Here is an 18,987-nt window from a genome sequence, read left to right as displayed (position 1 = left end):
TCGCTTCAATCCCCTCACCGATAGACAGTTGCAGAAACTAGGATGCAAGAACCTTTCCTGGATGGGGTTTTGATTGTCACGAAAAGTGTGTCAGCTTTGCTTTCAGCATGAGTCTGATTTCCAAAAAATGCATTTTGAACAATTTAAAGATTTGATCTGCGTTGGCCGGGAATCGAACCCGGGTCAACTGCTTGGAAGGCAGCTATGCTCACCACTATACCACCAACGCCTGCCTGTCTGGGCTATCTGATGGAGCGCCCCTTAGAAATAAGAATAAGTCATTGGCTGGGAATGAAAAAAGCTTGCGTTTGACGCAGAAGCAGTTCGCATCATGAGGTCTTGCCGGTCAGCCCAACATTTCCCCGGGACCCCTTAAAAAAGGAGCTTGGTTTTAAGTTTGGTTTGATTGAACAGTACATTTTGTTGGCTGGGCTGGGACCCTCTCCTATTTAGCGCAAGAGTGGAACGAGGCAGCAAGTTCAAGGAATGACATTGCATCCAGGCACTTACAGCTCTTTGTGCCCTAATGCCATGACACAAAAACATAATTTGAAAAAACTTAGCAGAGGATGGTTTCGATCCATCGACCTCTGGGTTATGGGCCCAGCACGCTTCCGCTGCGCCACTCTGCTGGTTGGAGAACAAGAGCTTTTCTGGGCTTTTACAGCCTACAAACGGACAACCCTAGACCCAGTTTCGAGTGAAGCGGGCAGTAGGCCTTACAAAGCCAAACAACCTGCAACCACGCACTCCCATCCCATGGCCTTTTGCAGACAGGCCTCATTTCTCTAGCTCACACCCTAACTGCCAACACCCCTTCCCCTTCTCTCTCTGTCTCTCTCTCTCTGTCTCTCTCTCTCATTCTCTCTCTCTCGCAAATAGATACTTTACTTCCCAGGTGCAACAAAACAAGCCTTCTCGAGCTGGCAGATATGGGAAGGAAGGAAGGAAGGGCCAGTTTGGAAACTCAACTCAATTACCATAAATCCCCTGCTAAGGGTTATGGGAGGGAGGAATGAAGGAACTTTGCTTCAGGGAAAGGGCTGCTGCTGCTTCAGCATGTGAGGAGCACAGCCACACGTTTCACCTTCCTCAGTATGTTGGTTTACAGGATGAGAGAGATCCTGAAACCTCACTCTAATAGGCTGAGGTGCTGTGCTCGGTGGCCTGCTGGGACCTTTGCCCATCAGGGCAAGGCGAATAGGCCTTTGTCAGGCCTTTGTCGGGGAGGGGCCAGGAGCCCTGCTCGCTTCAATCCCCTCACCGATAGACAGTTGCAGAAACTAGGATGCAAGAACCTTTCCTGGATGGGGTTTTGATTTTCACGAAAAGTGTGTCAGCTTTGCTTTCAGCATGAGTCTGATTTCCAAAAAATGCATTTTGAACAATTTAAAGATTTGATCTGCGTTGGCCGGGAATGGAACCCGGGTCAACTGCTTGGAAGGCAGCTATGCTCACCACTATACCACCAACGCCTGCCTGTCTGGGCTATCTGATGGAGCGCCCCTTAGAAATAAGAATAAGTCATTGGCTGGGAATGAAAAAAGCTTGCGTTTGACGCAGAAGCAGTTCGCATCATGAGGTCTTGCCGGTCAGCCCAACATTTCCCCGGGACCCCTTAAAAAAGGAGCTTGGTTTTAAGTTTGGTTTGATTGAACAGTACATTTTGTTGGCTGGGCTGGGACCCTCTCCTATTTAGCGCAAGAGTGGAACGAGGCAGCAAGTTCAAGGAATGACATTGCATCCAGGCACTTACAGCTCTTTGTGCCCTAATGCCATGACACAAAAACATAATTTGAAAAAACTTAGCAGAGGATGGTTCCGATCCATCGACCTCTGGGTTATGGGCCCAGCACGCTTCCGCTGCGCCACTCTGCTGGTTGGAGAACAAGAGCTTTTCTGGGCTTTTACAGCCTACAAACCGACAACCCTAGACCCAGTTTCGAGTGAAGCGGGCAGTAGGCCTTACAAAGCCAAACAACCTGCAACCACGCACTCCCATCCCATGGCCTTTTGCAGACAGGCCTCATTTCTCTAGCTCACACCCTAACTGCCAACACCCCTTCCCCTTCTCTCTCTGTCTCTCTCTCTCTGTCTCTCTCTCTCATTCTCTCTCTCTCACAAATAGATACTTTACTTCCCAGGTGCAACAAAACAAGCCTTCTCGAGCTGGCAGATATGGGAAGGAAGGAAGGAAGGGCCAGTTTGGAAACTCAACTCAATTACCATAAATCCCCTGCTAAGGGTTATGGGAGGGAGGAATGAAGGAACTTTGCTTCAGGGAAAGGGCTGCTGCTGCTTCAGCATGTGAGGAGTGCAGCCACACGTTTCACCTTCCTCAGTATGTTGGTTTACAGGATGAGAGAGATCCTGAAACCTCACTCTAATAGGCTGAGGGGCTGTGCTCGGTGGCCTGCTGGGACCTTTGCCCGTCAGGGCAAGGCGAATAGGCCTTTGTCAGGCCTTCGTCAGGGCTTTGTCGGGGAGGGGCCAGGAGCCCTGCTCGCTTCAATCCCCTCACCGATAGACAGTTGCAGAAACTAGGATGCAAGAACCTTTCCTGGATGGGGTTTTGATTTTCACGAAAAGTGTGTCAGCTTTGCTTTCAGCATGAGTCTGATTTCCAAAAAATGCATTTTGAACAATTTAAAGATTTGATCTGCGTTGGCAGGGAAGCGAACCCGGGTCAACTGCTTGGAAGGCAGCTATGCTCACCACTATACCACCAACGCCTGCCTGTCTGGGCTATGTGATGGAGCGCCCCTTAGAAATAAGAATAAGTCATTGGCTGGGAATGAAAAAAGCTTGCGTTTGACGCAGAAGCAGTTCGCATCATGAGGTCTTGCCGGTCAGCCCAACATTTCCCCGGGACCCCTTAAAAAAGGAGCTTGGTTTTAAGTTTGGTTTGATTGAACAGTACATTTTGTTGGCTGGGCTGGGACCCTCTCCTATTTAGCGCAAGAGTGGAACGAGGCAGCAAGTTCAAGGAATGACATTGCATCCAGGCACTTACAGCTCTTTGTGCCCTAATGCCATGACACAAAAACATAATTTGAAAAAACTTAGCAGAGGATGGTTTCTATCCATCGACCTCTGGGTTATGGGCCCAGCACGCTTCCGCTGCGCCACTCTGCTGGTTGGAGAACAAGAGCTTTTCTGGGCTTTTACAGCCTACAAACCGACAACCCTAGACCCAGTTTCGAGTGAAGCGGGCAGTAGGCCTTACAAAGCCAAACAACCTGCAACCACGCACTCCCATCCCATGGCCTTTTGCAGACAGGCCTCATTTCTCTAGCTCACACCCTAACTGCCAACACCCCTTCCCCTTCTCTCTCTGTCTCTCTCTCTCTGTCTCTCTCTCTCATTCTCTCTCTCTCGCAAATAGATACTTTACTTCCCAGGTGCAACAAAACAAGCCTTCTCGAGCTGGCAGATATGGGAAGGAAGGAAGGAAGGAAGGGCCAGTTTGGAAACTCAACTCAATTACCATAAATCCCCTGCTAAGGGTTATGGGAGGGAGGAATGAAGGAACTTTGCTTCAGGGAAAGGGCTGCTGCTGCTTCAGCATGTGAGGAGCACAGCCACACGTTTCACCTTCCTCAGTATGTTGGTTTACAGGATGAGAGAGATCCTGAAACCTCACTCTAATAGGCTGAGGTGCTGTGCTCGGTGGCCTGCTGGGACCTTTGCCCGTCAGGGCAAGGCGAATAGGCCTTTGTCAGGCCTTTGTCGGGGAGGGGCCAGGAGCCCTGCTCGCTTCAATCCCCTCACCGATAGACAGTTGCAGAAACTAGGATGCAAGAACCTTTCCTGGATGGGGTTTTGATTTTCACGAAAAGTGTGTCAGCTTTGCTTTCAGCATGAGTCTGATTTCCAAAAAATGCATTTTGAACAATTTAAAGATTTGATCTGCGTTGGCCGGGAATGGAACCCGGGTCAACTGCTTGGAAGGCAGCTATGCTCACCACTATACCACCAACGCCTGCCTGTCTGGGCTATCTGATGGAGCGCCCCTTAGAAATAAGAATAAGTCATTGGCTGGGAATGAAAAAAGCTTGCGTTTGACGCAGAAGCAGTTCGCATCATGAGGTCTTGCCGGTCAGCCCAACATTTCCCCGGGACCCCTTAAAAAAGGAGCTTGGTTTTAAGTTTGGTTTGATTGAACAGTACATTTTGTTGGCTGGGCTGGGACCCTCTCCTATTTAGCGCAAGAGTGGAACGAGGCAGCAAGTTCAAGGAATGACATTGCATCCAGGCACTTACAGCTCTTTGTGCCCTAATGCCATGACACAAAAACATAATTTGAAAAAACTTAGCAGAGGATGGTTTCGATCCATCGACCTCTGGGTTATGGGCCCAGCACACTTCCGCTGCGCCACTCTGCTGGTTGCAGAACAAGAGCTTTTCTGGGCTTTTACAGCCTACAAACCGACAACCCTAGACCCAGTTTCGAGTGAAGCGGGCAGTAGGCCTTACAAAGCCAAACAACCTGCAACCACGCACTCCCATCCCATGGCCTTTTGCAGACAGGCCTCATTTCTCTAGCTCGCACCCTAACTGCCAACACCCCTTCCCCTTCTCTCTCTGTCTCTCTCTCTCTCTGTCTCTCTCTCTCATTCTCTCTCTCTCGCAAATAGATACTTTACTTCCCAGGTGCAACAAAACAAGCCTTCTCGAGCTGGCAGATATGGGAAGGAAGGAAGGAAGGAAGGGCCAGTTTGGAAACTCAACTCAATTACCATAAATCCCCTGCTAAGGGTTATGGGAGGGAGGAATGAAGGAACTTTGCTTCAGGGAAAGGGCTGCTGCTGCTTCAGCATGTGAGGAGCGCAGCCACACGTTTCACCTTCCTCAGTATGTTGGTTTACAGGATGAGAGAGATCCTGAAACCTCACTCTAATAGGCTGAGGTGCTGTGCTCGGTGGCCTGCTGGGACCTTGGCCCGTCAGGGCAAGGCGAATAGGCCTTTGTCAGGCCTTCGTCAGGGCTTTGTCGGGGAGGGGCCAGGAGCCCTGCTCGCTTCAATCCCCTCACCGATAGACAGTTGCAGAAACTAGGATGCAAGAACCTTTACTGGATGGGGTTTTGATTGTCACGAAAAGTGTGTCAGCTTTGCTTTCAGCATGAGTCTGATTTCCAAAAAATGCATTTTGAACAATTTAAAGATTTGATCTGCGTTGGCCGGGAACCGAACCCGGGTCAACTGCTTGGAAGGCAGCTATGCTCACCACTATACCACCAACGCCTGCCTGTCTGGGCTATCTGATGGAGCGCCCCTTAGAAATAAGAATAAGTCATTGGCTGGGAATGAAAAAAGCTTGCGTTTGACGCAGAAGCAGTTCGCATCATGAGGTCTTGCCGGTCAGCCCAACATTTCCCCGGGACCCCTTAAAAAAGGAGCTTGGTTTTAAGTTTGGTTTGATTGAACAGTACATTTTGTTGGCTGGGCTGGGACCCTCTCCTATTTAGCGCAAGAGTGGAACGAGGCAGCAAGTTCAAGGAATGACATTGCATCCAGGCACTTACAGCTCTTTGTGCCCTAATGCCATGACACAAAAACATAATTTGAAAAAACTTAGCAGAGGATGGTTTCGATCCATCGACCTCTGGGTTATGGGCCCAGCACGCTTCCGCTGCGCCACTCTGCTGGTTGGAGAACAAGAGCTTTTCTGGGCTTTTACAGCCTACAAACCGACAACCCTAGACCCAGTTTCGAGTGAAGCGGGCAGTAGGCCTTACAAAGCGAAACAACCTGCAACCACGCACTCCCATCCCATGGCCTTTTGCAGACAGGCCTCATTTCTCTAGCTCACACCCTAACTGCCAACACCCCTTCCCCTTCTCTCTCTGTCTCTCTCTCTCTGTCTCTCTCTCTCATTCTCTCTCTCTCGCAAATAGATACTTTACTTCCCAGGTGCAACAAAACAAGCCTTCTCGAGCTGGCAGATATGGGAAGGAAGGAAGGAAGGGCCAGTTTGGAAACTCAACTCAATTACCATAAATCCCCTGCTAAGGGTTATGGGAGGGAGGAATGAAGGAACTTTGCTTCAGGGAAAGGGCTGCTGCTGCTTCAGCATGTGAGGAGCACAGCCACACGTTTCACCTTCCTCAGTATGTTGGTTTACAGGATGAGAGAGATCCTGAAACCTCACTCTAATAGGCTGAGGTGCTGTGCTCGGTGGCCTGCTGGGACCTTTGCCCATCAGGGCAAGGCGAATAGGCCTTTGTCAGGCCTTTGTCGGGGAGGGGCCAGGAGCCCTGCTCGCTTCAATCCCCTCACCGATAGACAGTTGCAGAAACTAGGATGCAAGAACCTTTCCTGGATGGGGTTTTGATTTTCACGAAAAGTGTGTCAGCTTTGCTTTCAGCATGAGTCTGATTTCCAAAAAATGCATTTTGAACAATTTAAAGATTTGATCTGCGTTGGCCGGGAATGGAACCCGGGTCAACTGCTTGGAAGGCAGCTATGCTCACCACTATACCACCAACGCCTGCCTGTCTGGGCTATCTGATGGAGCGCCCCTTAGAAATAAGAATAAGTCATTGGCTGGGAATGAAAAAAGCTTGCGTTTGACGCAGAAGCAGTTCGCATCATGAGGTCTTGCCGGTCAGCCCAACATTTCCCCGGGACCCCTTAAAAAAGGAGCTTGGTTTTAAGTTTGGTTTGATTGAACAGTACATTTTGTTGGCTGGGCTGGGACCCTCTCCTATTTAGCGCAAGAGTGGAACGAGGCAGCAAGTTCAAGGAATGACATTGCATCCAGGCACTTACAGCTCTTTGTGCCCTAATGCCATGACACAAAAACATAATTTGAAAAAACTTAGCAGAGGATGGTTTCGATCCATCGACCTCTGGGTTATGGGCCCAGCACGCTTCCGCTGCACCACTCTGCTGGTTGGAGAACAAGAGCTTTTCTGGGCTTTTACAGCCTACAAACCGACAACCCTAGACCCAGTTTCGAGTGAAGCGGGCAGTAGGCCTTACAAAGCCAAACAACCTGCAACCACGCACTCCCATCCCATGGCCTTTTGCAGACAGGCCTCATTTCTCTAGCTCACACCCTAACTGCCAACACCCCTTCCCCTTCTCTCTCTGTCTCTCTCTCTCTGTCTCTCTCTCTCATTCTCTCTCTCTCACAAATAGATACTTTACTTCCCAGGTGCAACAAAACAAGCCTTCTCGAGCTGGCAGATATGGGAAGGAAGGAAGGAAGGGCCAGTTTGGAAACTCAACTCAATTACCATAAATCCCCTGCTAAGGGTTATGGGAGGGAGGAATGAAGGAACTTTGCTTCAGGGAAAGGGCTGCTGCTGCTTCAGCATGTGAGGAGCGCAGCCACACGTTTCACCTTCCTCAGTATGTTGGTTTACAGGATGAGAGAGATCCTGAAACCTCACTCTAATAGGCTGAGGGGCTGTGCTCGGTGGCCTGCTGGGACCTTTGCCCGTCAGGGCAAGGCGAATAGGCCTTTGTCAGGCCTTCGTCAGGGCTTTGTCGGGGAGGGGCCAGGAGCCCTGCTCGCTTCAATCCCCTCACCGATAGACAGTTGCAGAAACTAGGATGCAAGAACCTTTCCTGGATGGGGTTTTGATTTTCACGAAAAGTGTGTCAGCTTTGCTTTCAGCATGAGTCTGATTTCCAAAAAATGCATTTTGAACAATTTAAAGATTTGATCTGCGTTGGCAGGGAAGCGAACCCGGGTCAACTGCTTGGAAGGCAGCTATGCTCACCACTATACCACCAACGCCTGCCTGTCTGGGCTATGTGATGGAGCGTCCCTTAGAAATAAGAATAAGTCATTGGCTGGGAATGAAAAAAGCTTGCGTTTGACGCAGAAGCAGTTCGCATCATGAGGTCTTGCCGGTCAGCCCAACATTTCCCTGGGACCCCTTAAAAAAGGAGCTTGGTTTTAAGTTTGGTTTGATTGAACAGTACATTTTGTTGGCTGGGCTGGGACCCTCTCCTATTTAGCGCAAGAGTGGAACGAGGCAGCAAGTTCAAGGAATGACATTGCATCCAGGCACTTACAGCTCTTTGTGCCCTAATGCCATGACACAAAAACATAATTTGAAAAAACTTAGCAGAGGATGGTTTCGATCCATCGACCTCTGGGTTATGGGCCCAGCACACTTCCGCTGCGCCACTCTGCTGGTTGCAGAACAAGAGCTTTTCTGGGCTTTTACAGCCTACAAACCGACAACCCTAGACCCAGTTTCGAGTGAAGCGGGCAGTAGGCCTTACAAAGCCAAACAACCTGCAACCACGCACTCCCATCCCATGGCCTTTTGCAGACAGGCCTCATTTCTCTAGCTCGCACCCTAACTGCCAACACCCCTTCCCCTTCTCTCTCTGTCTCTCTCTCTCTCTCTGTCTCTCTCTCTCATTCTCTCTCTCTCGCAAATAGATACTTTACTTCCCAGGTGCAACAAAACAAGCCTTCTCGAGCTGGCAGATATGGGAAGGAAGGAAGGAAGGGCCAGTTTGGAAACTCAACTCAATTACCATAAATCCCCTGCTAAGGGTTATGGGAGGGAGGAATGAAGGAACTTTGCTTCAGGGAAAGGGCTGCTGCTGCTTCAGCATGTGAGGAGCGCAGCCACACGTTTCACCTTCCTCAGTATGTTGGTTTACAGGATGAGAGAGATCCTGAAACCTCACTCTAATAGGCTGAGGTGCTGTGCTCGGTGGCCTGCTGGGACCTTGGCCCGTCAGGGCAAGGCGAATAGGCCTTTGTCAGGCCTTCGTCAGGGCTTTGTCGGGGAGGGGCCAGGAGCCCTGCTCGCTTCAATCCCCTCACCGATAGACAGTTGCAGAAACTAGGATGCAAGAACCTTTCCTGGATGGGGTTTTGATTGTCACGAAAAGTGTGTCAGCTTTGCTTTCAGCATGAGTCTGATTTCCAAAAAATGCATTTTGAACAATTTAAAGATTTGATCTGCGTTGGCCGGGAATCGAACCCGGGTCAACTGCTTGGAAGGCAGCTATGCTCACCACTATACCACCAACGCCTGCCTGTCTGGGCTATCTGATGGAGCGCCCCTTAGAAATAAGAATAAGTCATTGGCTGGGAATGAAAAAAGCTTGCGTTTGACGCAGAAGCAGTTCGCATCATGAGGTCTTGCCGGTCAGCCCAACATTTCCCCGGGACCCCTTAAAAAAGGAGCTTGGTTTTAAGTTTGGTTTGATTGAACAGTACATTTTGTTGGCTGGGCTGGGACCCTCTCCTATTTAGCGCAAGAGTGGAACGAGGCAGCAAGTTCAAGGAATGACATTGCATCCAGGCACTTACAGCTCTTTGTGCCCTAATGCCATGACACAAAAACATAATTTGAAAAAACTTAGCAGAGGATGGTTTCGATCCATCGACCTCTGGGTTATGGGCCCAGCACGCTTCTGCTGCGCCACTCTGCTGGTTGGAGAACAAGAGCTTTTCTGGGCTTTTACAGCCTACAAACCGACAACCCTAGACCCAGTTTCGAGTGAAGCGGGCAGTAGGCCTTACAAAGCCAAACAACCTGCAACCACGCACTCCCATCCCATGGCCTTTTGCAGACAGGCCTCATTTCTCTAGCTCACACCCTAACTGCCAACACCCCTTCCCCTTCTCTCTCTGTCTCTCTCTCTCTGTCTCTCTCTCTCATTCTCTCTCTCTCGCAAATAGATACTTTACTTCCCAGGTGCAACAAAACAAGCCTTCTCGAGCTGGCAGATATGGGAAGGAAGGAAGGAAGGGCCAGTTTGGAAACTCAACTCAATTACCATAAATCCCCTGCTAAGGGTTATGGGAGGGAGGAATGAAGGAACCTTGCTTCAGGGAAAGGGCTGCTGCTGCTTCAGCATGTGAGGAGCACAGCCACACGTTTCACCTTCCTCAGTATGTTGGTTTACAGGATGAGAGAGATCCTGAAACCTCACTCTAATAGGCTGAGGTGCTGTGCTCGGTGGCCTGCTAGGACCTTTGCCCATCAGGGCAAGGCGAATAGGCCTTTGTCAGGCCTTTGTCGGGGAGGGGCCAGGAGCCCTGCTCGCTTCAATCCCCTCACCGATAGACAGTTGCAGAAACTAGGATGCAAGAACCTTTCCTGGATGGGGTTTTGATTTTCACGAAAAGTGTGTCAGCTTTGCTTTCAGCATGAGTCTGATTTCCAAAAAATGCATTTTGAACAATTTAAAGATTTGATCTGCGTTGGCCGGGAATGGAACCCGGGTCAACTGCTTGGAAGGCAGCTATGCTCACCACTATACCACCAACGCCTGCCTGTCTGGGCTATCTGATGGAGCGCCCCTTAGAAATAAGAATAAGTCATTGGCTGGGAATGAAAAAAGCTTGCGTTTGACGCAGAAGCAGTTCGCATCATGAGGTCTTGCCGGTCAGCCCAACATTTCCCCGGGACCCCTTAAAAAAGGAGCTTGGTTTTAAGTTTGGTTTGATTGAACAGTACATTTTGTTGGCTGGGCTGGGACCCTCTCCTATTTAGCGCAAGAGTGGAACGAGGCAGCAAGTTCAAGGAATGACATTGCATCCAGGCACTTACAGCTCTTTGTGCCCTAATGCCATGACACAAAAACATAATTTGAAAAAACTTAGCAGAGGATGGTTTCGATCCATCGACCTCTGGGTTATGGGCCCAGCACGCTTCCGCTGCACCACTCTGCTGGTTGGAGAACAAGAGCTTTTCTGGGCTTTTACAGCCTACAAACCGACAACCCTAGACCCAGTTTCGAGTGAAGCGGGCAGTAGGCCTTACAAAGCCAAACAACCTGCAACCACGCACTCCCATCCCATGGCCTTTTGCAGACAGGCCTCATTTCTCTAGCTCACACCCTAACTGCCAACACCCCTTCCCCTTCTCTCTCTGTCTCTCTCTCTCTGTCTCTCTCTCTCATTCTCTCTCTCTCACAAATAGATACTTTACTTCCCAGGTGCAACAAAACAAGCCTTCTCGAGCTGGCAGATATGGGAAGGAAGGAAGGAAGGGCCAGTTTGGAAACTCAACTCAATTACCATAAATCCCCTGCTAAGGGTTATGGGAGGGAGGAATGAAGGAACTTTGCTTCAGGGAAAGGGCTGCTGCTGCTTCAGCATGTGAGGAGCGCAGCCACACGTTTCACCTTCCTCAGTATGTTGGTTTACAGGATGAGAGAGATCCTGAAACCTCACTCTAATAGGCTGAGGGGCTGTGCTCGGTGGCCTGCTGGGACCTTTGCCCGTCAGGGCAAGGCGAATAGGCCTTTGTCAGGCCTTCGTCAGGGCTTTGTCGGGGAGGGGCCAGGAGCCCTGCTCGCTTCAATCCCCTCACCGATAGACAGTTGCAGAAACTAGGATGCAAGAACCTTTCCTGGATGGGGTTTTGATTTTCACGAAAAGTGTGTCAGCTTTGCTTTCAGCATGAGTCTGATTTCCAAAAAATGCATTTTGAACAATTTAAAGATTTGATCTGCGTTGGCAGGGAAGCGAACCCGGGTCAACTGCTTGGAAGGCAGCTATGCTCACCACTATACCACCAACGCCTGCCTGTCTGGGCTATGTGATGGAGCGTCCCTTAGAAATAAGAATAAGTCATTGGCTGGGAATGAAAAAAGCTTGCGTTTGACGCAGAAGCAGTTCGCATCATGAGGTCTTGCCGGTCAGCCCAACATTTCCCTGGGACCCCTTAAAAAAGGAGCTTGGTTTTAAGTTTGGTTTGATTGAACAGTACATTTTGTTGGCTGGGCTGGGACCCTCTCCTATTTAGCGCAAGAGTGGAACGAGGCAGCAAGTTCAAGGAATGACATTGCATCCAGGCACTTACAGCTCTTTGTGCCCTAATGCCATGACACAAAAACATAATTTGAAAAAACTTAGCAGAGGATGGTTTCGATCCATCGACCTCTGGGTTATGGGCCCAGCACACTTCCGCTGCGCCACTCTGCTGGTTGCAGAACAAGAGCTTTTCTGGGCTTTTACAGCCTACAAACCGACAACCCTAGACCCAGTTTCGAGTGAAGCGGGCAGTAGGCCTTACAAAGCCAAACAACCTGCAACCACGCACTCCCATCCCATGGCCTTTTGCAGACAGGCCTCATTTCTCTAGCTCGCACCCTAACTGCCAACACCCCTTCCCCTTCTCTCTCTGTCTCTCTCTCTCTCTGTCTCTCTCTCTCATTCTCTCTCTCTCGCAAATAGATACTTTACTTCCCAGGTGCAACAAAACAAGCCTTCTCGAGCTGGCAGATATGGGAAGGAAGGAAGGAAGGGCCAGTTTGGAAACTCAACTCAATTACCATAAATCCCCTGCTAAGGGTTATGGGAGGGAGGAATGAAGGAACTTTGCTTCAGGGAAAGGGCTGCTGCTGCTTCAGCATGTGAGGAGCGCAGCCACACGTTTCACCTTCCTCAGTATGTTGGTTTACAGGATGAGAGAGATCCTGAAACCTCACTCTAATAGGCTGAGGTGCTGTGCTCGGTGGCCTGCTGGGACCTTGGCCCGTCAGGGCAAGGCGAATAGGCCTTTGTCAGGCCTTCGTCAGGGCTTTGTCGGGGAGGGGCCAGGAGCCCTGCTCGCTTCAATCCCCTCACCGATAGACAGTTGCAGAAACTAGGATGCAAGAACCTTTCCTGGATGGGGTTTTGATTGTCACGAAAAGTGTGTCAGCTTTGCTTTCAGCATGAGTCTGATTTCCAAAAAATGCATTTTGAACAATTTAAAGATTTGATCTGCGTTGGCCGGGAATCGAACCCGGGTCAACTGCTTGGAAGGCAGCTATGCTCACCACTATACCACCAACGCCTGCCTGTCTGGGCTATCTGATGGAGCGCCCCTTAGAAATAAGAATAAGTCATTGGCTGGGAATGAAAAAAGCTTGCGTTTGACGCAGAAGCAGTTCGCATCATGAGGTCTTGCCGGTCAGCCCAACATTTCCCCGGGACCCCTTAAAAAAGGAGCTTGGTTTTAAGTTTGGTTTGATTGAACAGTACATTTTGTTGGCTGGGCTGGGACCCTCTCCTATTTAGCGCAAGAGTGGAACGAGGCAGCAAGTTCAAGGAATGACATTGCATCCAGGCACTTACAGCTCTTTGTGCCCTAATGCCATGACACAAAAACATAATTTGAAAAAACTTAGCAGAGGATGGTTTCGATCCATCGACCTCTGGGTTATGGGCCCAGCACGCTTCCGCTGCGCCACTCTGCTGGTTGGAGAACAAGAGCTTTTCTGGGCTTTTACAGCCTACAAACGGACAACCCTAGACCCAGTTTCGAGTGAAGCGGGCAGTAGGCCTTACAAAGCCAAACAACCTGCAACCACGCACTCCCATCCCATGGCCTTTTGCAGACAGGCCTCATTTCTCTAGCTCACACCCTAACTGCCAACACCCCTTCCCCTTCTCTCTCTGTCTCTCTCTCTCTGTCTCTCTCTCTCATTCTCTCTCTCTCGCAAATAGATACTTTACTTCCCAGGTGCAACAAAACAAGCCTTCTCGAGCTGGCAGATATGGGAAGGAAGGAAGGAAGGGCCAGTTTGGAAACTCAACTCAATTACCATAAATCCCCTGCTAAGGGTTATGGGAGGGAGGAATGAAGGAACTTTGCTTCAGGGAAAGGGCTGCTGCTGCTTCAGCATGTGAGGAGCACAGCCACACGTTTCACCTTCCTCAGTATGTTGGTTTACAGGATGAGAGAGATCCTGAAACCTCACTCTAATAGGCTGAGGTGCTGTGCTCGGTGGCCTGCTGGGACCTTTGCCCATCAGGGCAAGGCGAATAGGCCTTTGTCAGGCCTTTGTCGGGGAGGGGCCAGGAGCCCTGCTCGCTTCAATCCCCTCACCGATAGACAGTTGCAGAAACTAGGATGCAAGAACCTTTCCTGGATGGGGTTTTGATTTTCACGAAAAGTGTGTCAGCTTTGCTTTCAGCATGAGTCTGATTTCCAAAAAATGCATTTTGAACAATTTAAAGATTTGATCTGCGTTGGCCGGGAATGGAACCCGGGTCAACTGCTTGGAAGGCAGCTATGCTCACCACTATACCACCAACGCCTGCCTGTCTGGGCTATCTGATGGAGCGCCCCTTAGAAATAAGAATAAGTCATTGGCTGGGAATGAAAAAAGCTTGCGTTTGACGCAGAAGCAGTTCGCATCATGAGGTCTTGCCGGTCAGCCCAACATTTCCCCGGGACCCCTTAAAAAAGGAGCTTGGTTTTAAGTTTGGTTTGATTGAACAGTACATTTTGTTGGCTGGGCTGGGACCCTCTCCTATTTAGCGCAAGAGTGGAACGAGGCAGCAAGTTCAAGGAATGACATTGCATCCAGGCACTTACAGCTCTTTGTGCCCTAATGCCATGACACAAAAACATAATTTGAAAAAACTTAGCAGAGGATGGTTCCGATCCATCGACCTCTGGGTTATGGGCCCAGCACGCTTCCGCTGCGCCACTCTGCTGGTTGGAGAACAAGAGCTTTTCTGGGCTTTTACAGCCTACAAACCGACAACCCTAGACCCAGTTTCGAGTGAAGCGGGCAGTAGGCCTTACAAAGCCAAACAACCTGCAACCACGCACTCCCATCCCATGGCCTTTTGCAGACAGGCCTCATTTCTCTAGCTCACACCCTAACTGCCAACACCCCTTCCCCTTCTCTCTCTGTCTCTCTCTCTCTGTCTCTCTCTCTCATTCTCTCTCTCTCACAAATAGATACTTTACTTCCCAGGTGCAACAAAACAAGCCTTCTCGAGCTGGCAGATATGGGAAGGAAGGAAGGAAGGGCCAGTTTGGAAACTCAACTCAATTACCATAAATCCCCTGCTAAGGGTTATGGGAGGGAGGAATGAAGGAACTTTGCTTCAGGGAAAGGGCTGCTGCTGCTTCAGCATGTGAGGAGTGCAGCCACACGTTTCACCTTCCTCAGTATGTTGGTTTACAGGATGAGAGAGATCCTGAAACCTCACTCTAATAGGCTGAGGGGCTGTGCTCGGTGGCCTGCTGGGACCTTTGCCCGTCAGGGCAAGGCGAATAGGCCTTTGTCAGGCCTTCGTCAGGGCTTTGTCGGGGAGGGGCCAGGAGCCCTGCTCGCTTCAATCCCCTCACCGATAGACAGTTGCAGAAACTAGGATGCAAGAACCTTTCCTGGATGGGGTTTTGATTTTCACGAAAAGTGTGTCAGCTTTGCTTTCAGCATGAGTCTGATTTCCAAAAAATGCATTTTGAACAATTTAAAGATTTGATCTGCGTTGGCAGGGAGGCGAACCCGGGTCAACTGCTTGGAAGGCAGCTATGCTCACCACTATACCACCAACGCCTGCCTGTCTGGGCTATGTGATGGAGCGCCCCTTAGAAATAAGAATAAGTCATTGGCTGGGAATGAAAAAAGCTTGCGTTTGACGCAGAAGCAGTTCGCATCATGAGGTCTTGCCGGTCAGCCCAACATTTCCCCGGGACCCCTTAAAAAAGGAGCTTGGTTTTAAGTTTGGTTTGATTGAACAGTACATTTTGTTGGCTGGGCTGGGACCCTCTCCTATTTAGCGCAAGAGTGGAACGAGGCAGCAAGTTCAAGGAATGACATTGCATCCAGGCACTTACAGCTCTTTGTGCCCTAATGCCATGACACAAAAACATAATTTGAAAAAACTTAGCAGAGGATGGTTTCTATCCATCGACCTCTGGGTTATGGGCCCAGCACGCTTCCGCTGCGCCACTCTGCTGGTTGGAGAACAAGAGCTTTTCTGGGCTTTTACAGCCTACAAACCGACAACCCTAGACCCAGTTTCGAGTGAAGCGGGCAGTAGGCCTTACAAAGCCAAACAACCTGCAACCACGCACTCCCATCCCATGGCCTTTTGCAGACAGGCCTCATTTCTCTAGCTCACACCCTAACTGCCAACACCCCTTCCCCTTCTCTCTCTGTCTCTCTCTCTCTGTCTCTCTCTCTCATTCTCTCTCTCTCGCAAATAGATACTTTACTTCCCAGGTGCAACAAAACAAGCCTTCTCGAGCTGGCAGATATGGGAAGGAAGGAAGGAAGGGCCAGTTTGGAAACTCAACTCAATTACCATAAATCCCCTGCTAAGGGTTATGGGAGGGAGGAATGAAGGAACTTTGCTTCAGGGAAAGGGCTGCTGCTGCTTCAGCATGTGAGGAGCACAGCCACACGTTTCACCTTCCTCAGTATGTTGGTTTACAGGATGAGAGAGATCCTGAAACCTCACTCTAATAGGCTGAGGTGCTGTGCTCGGTGGCCTGCTGGGACCTTTGCCCGTCAGGGCAAGGCGAATAGGCCTTTGTCAGGCCTTTGTCGGGGAGGGGCCAGGAGCCCTGCTCGCTTCAATCCCCTCACCGATAGACAGTTGCAGAAACTAGGATGCAAGAACCTTTCCTGGATGGGGTTTTGATTTTCACGAAAAGTGTGTCAGCTTTGCTTTCAGCATGAGTCTGATTTCCAAAAAATGCATTTTGAACAATTTAAAGATTTGATCTGCGTTGGCCGGGAATGGAACCCGGGTCAACTGCTTGGAAGGCAGCTATGCTCACCACTATACCACCAACGCCTGCCTGTCTGGGCTATCTGATGGAGCGCCCCTTAGAAATAAGAATAAGTCATTGGCTGGGAATGAAAAAAGCTTGCGTTTGACGCAGAAGCAGTTCGCATCATGAGGTCTTGCCGGTCAGCCCAACATTTCCCCGGGACCCCTTAAAAAAGGAGCTTGGTTTTAAGTTTGGTTTGATTGAACAGTACATTTTGTTGGCTGGGCTGGGACCCTCTCCTATTTAGCGCAAGAGTGGAACGAGGCAGCAAGTTCAAGGAATGACATTGCATCCAGGCACTTACAGCTCTTTGTGCCCTAATGCCATGACACAAAAACATAATTTGAAAAAACTTAGCAGAGGATGGTTTCGATCCATCGACCTCTGGGTTATGGGCCCAGCACACTTCCGCTGCGCCACTCTGCTGGTTGCAGAACAAGAGCTTTTCTGGGCTTTTACAGCCTACAAACCGACAACCCTAGACCCAGTTTCGAGTGAAGCGGGCAGTAGGCCTTACAAAGCCAAACAACCTGCAACCACGCACTCCCATCCCATGGCCTTTTGCAGACAGGCCTCATTTCTCTAGCTCGCACCCTAACTGCCAACACCCCTTCCCCTTCTCTCTCTGTCTCTCTCTCTCTCTGTCTCTCTCTCTCATTCTCTCTCTCTCGCAAATAGATACTTTACTTCCCAGGTGCAACAAAACAAGCCTTCTCGAGCTGGCAGATATGGGAAGGAAGGAAGGAAGGAAGGGCCAGTTTGGAAACTCAACTCAATTACCATAAATCCCCTGCTAAGGGTTATGGGAGGGAGGAATGAAGGAACTTTGCTTCAGGGAAAGGGCTGCTGCTGCTTCAGCATGTGAGGAGCGCAGCCACACGTTTCACCTTCCTCAGTATGTTGGTTTACAGGATGAGAGAGATCCTGAAACCTCACTCTAATAGGCTGAGGTGCTGTGCTCGGTGGCCTGCTGGGACCTTGGCCCGTCAGGGCAAGGCGAATAGGCCTTTGTCAGGCCTTCGTCAGGGCTTTGTCGGGGAGGGGCCAGGAGCCCTGCTCGCTTCAATCCCCTCACCGATAGACAGTTGCAGAAACTAGGATGCAAGAACCTTTACTGGATGGGGTTTTGATTGTCACGAAAAGTGTGTCAGCTTTGCTTTCAGCATGAGTCTGATTTCCAAAAAATGCATTTTGAACAATTTAAAGATTTGATCTGCGTTGGCCGGGAACCGAACCCGGGTCAACTGCTTGGAAGGCAGCTATGCTCACCACTATACCACCAACGCCTGCCTGTCTGGGCTATCTGATGGAGCGCCCCTTAGAAATAAGAATAAGTCATTGGCTGGGAATGAAAAAAGCTTGCGTTTGACGCAGAAGCAGTTCGCATCATGAGGTCTTGCCGGTCAGCCCAACATTTCCCCGGGACCCCTTAAAAAAGGAGCTTGGTTTTAAGTTTGGTTTGATTGAACAGTACATTTTGTTGGCTGGGCTGGGACCCTCTCCTATTTAGCGCAAGAGTGGAACGAGGCAGCAAGTTCAAGGAATGACATTGCATCCAGGCACTTACAGCTCTTTGTGCCCTAATGCCATGACACAAAAACATAATTTGAAAAAACTTAGCAGAGGATGGTTTCGATCCATCGACCTCTGGGTTATGGGCCCAGCACGCTTCCGCTGCGCCACTCTGCTGGTTGGAGAACAAGAGCTTTTCTGGGCTTTTACAGCCTACAAACCGACAACCCTAGACCCAGTTTCGAGTGAAGCGGGCAGTAGGCCTTACAAAGCGAAACAACCTGCAACCACGCACTCCCATCCCATGGCCTTTTGCAGACAGGCCTCATTTCTCTAGCTCACACCCTAACTGCCAACACCCCTTCCCCTTCTCTCTCTGTCTCTCTCTCTCTGTCTCTCTCTCTCATTCTCTCTCTCTCGCAAATAGATACTTTACTTCCCAGGTGCAACAAAACAAGCCTTCTCGAGCTGGCAGATATGGGAAGGAAGGAAGGAAGGGCCAGTTTGGAAACTCAACTCAATTACCATAAATCCCCTGCTAAGGGTTATGGGAGGGAGGAATGAAGGAACTTTGCTTCAGGGAAAGGGCTGCTGCTGCTTCAGCATGTGAGGAGCACAGCCACACGTTTCACCTTCCTCAGTATGTTGGTTTACAGGATGAGAGAGATCCTGAAACCTCACTCTAATAGGCTGAGGTGCTGTGCTCGGTGGCCTGCTGGGACCTTTGCCCATCAGGGCAAGGCGAATAGGCCTTTGTCAGGCCTTTGTCGGGGAGGGGCCAGGAGCCCTGCTCGCTTCAATCCCCTCACCGATAGACAGTTGCAGAAACTAGGATGCAAGAACCTTTCCTGGATGGGGTTTTGATTTTCACGAAAAGTGTGTCAGCTTTGCTTTCAGCATGAGTCTGATTTCCAAAAAATGCATTTTGAACAATTTAAAGATTTGATCTGCGTTGGCCGGGAATGGAACCCGGGTCAA

The 18,987-nt window shown here is 49.9% G+C and overlaps 7 non-coding genes across 7 annotated transcripts; all 7 read right to left on the bottom strand.

The window, feature by feature from the left end:
• Positions 1–157: 157 nt before the first annotated feature.
• On the bottom strand, positions 158–229 carry TRNAG-UCC (transfer RNA glycine (anticodon UCC)). The gene has a single exon. It is a non-coding gene; the product is annotated as a tRNA-Gly (tRNA).
• Positions 230–560: 331 nt separating this feature from the next.
• Positions 561–632, bottom strand: TRNAM-CAU (transfer RNA methionine (anticodon CAU)). Its single transcript has one exon. It is a non-coding gene; the product is annotated as a tRNA-Met (tRNA).
• Positions 633–5,576: 4,944 nt separating this feature from the next.
• On the bottom strand, positions 5,577–5,648 carry TRNAM-CAU (transfer RNA methionine (anticodon CAU)). The gene has a single exon. It is a non-coding gene; the product is annotated as a tRNA-Met (tRNA).
• A 3,289-nt stretch (positions 5,649–8,937) lies between these two features.
• TRNAG-UCC (transfer RNA glycine (anticodon UCC)) lies at positions 8,938–9,009 on the bottom strand. The gene has a single exon. It is a non-coding gene; the product is annotated as a tRNA-Gly (tRNA).
• Positions 9,010–12,699: 3,690 nt separating this feature from the next.
• TRNAG-UCC (transfer RNA glycine (anticodon UCC)) lies at positions 12,700–12,771 on the bottom strand. Its single transcript has one exon. It is a non-coding gene; the product is annotated as a tRNA-Gly (tRNA).
• Positions 12,772–13,102: 331 nt separating this feature from the next.
• TRNAM-CAU (transfer RNA methionine (anticodon CAU)) lies at positions 13,103–13,174 on the bottom strand. The gene has a single exon. It is a non-coding gene; the product is annotated as a tRNA-Met (tRNA).
• Positions 13,175–18,114: 4,940 nt separating this feature from the next.
• On the bottom strand, positions 18,115–18,186 carry TRNAM-CAU (transfer RNA methionine (anticodon CAU)). The gene has a single exon. It is a non-coding gene; the product is annotated as a tRNA-Met (tRNA).
• Between the last annotated feature and the right edge of the window lie 801 nt (positions 18,187–18,987).

The sequence above is a fragment of the Ambystoma mexicanum genome, chromosome 6q, assembly GCF_040938575.1.
Source record: "Ambystoma mexicanum isolate Mex_15411 chromosome 6q, UKY_AmexF1_1, whole genome shotgun sequence".
NCBI lineage: Eukaryota > Metazoa > Chordata > Amphibia > Caudata > Ambystomatidae > Ambystoma > Ambystoma mexicanum.
This window is presented reverse-complemented; position numbering and strand designations above follow the sequence as displayed.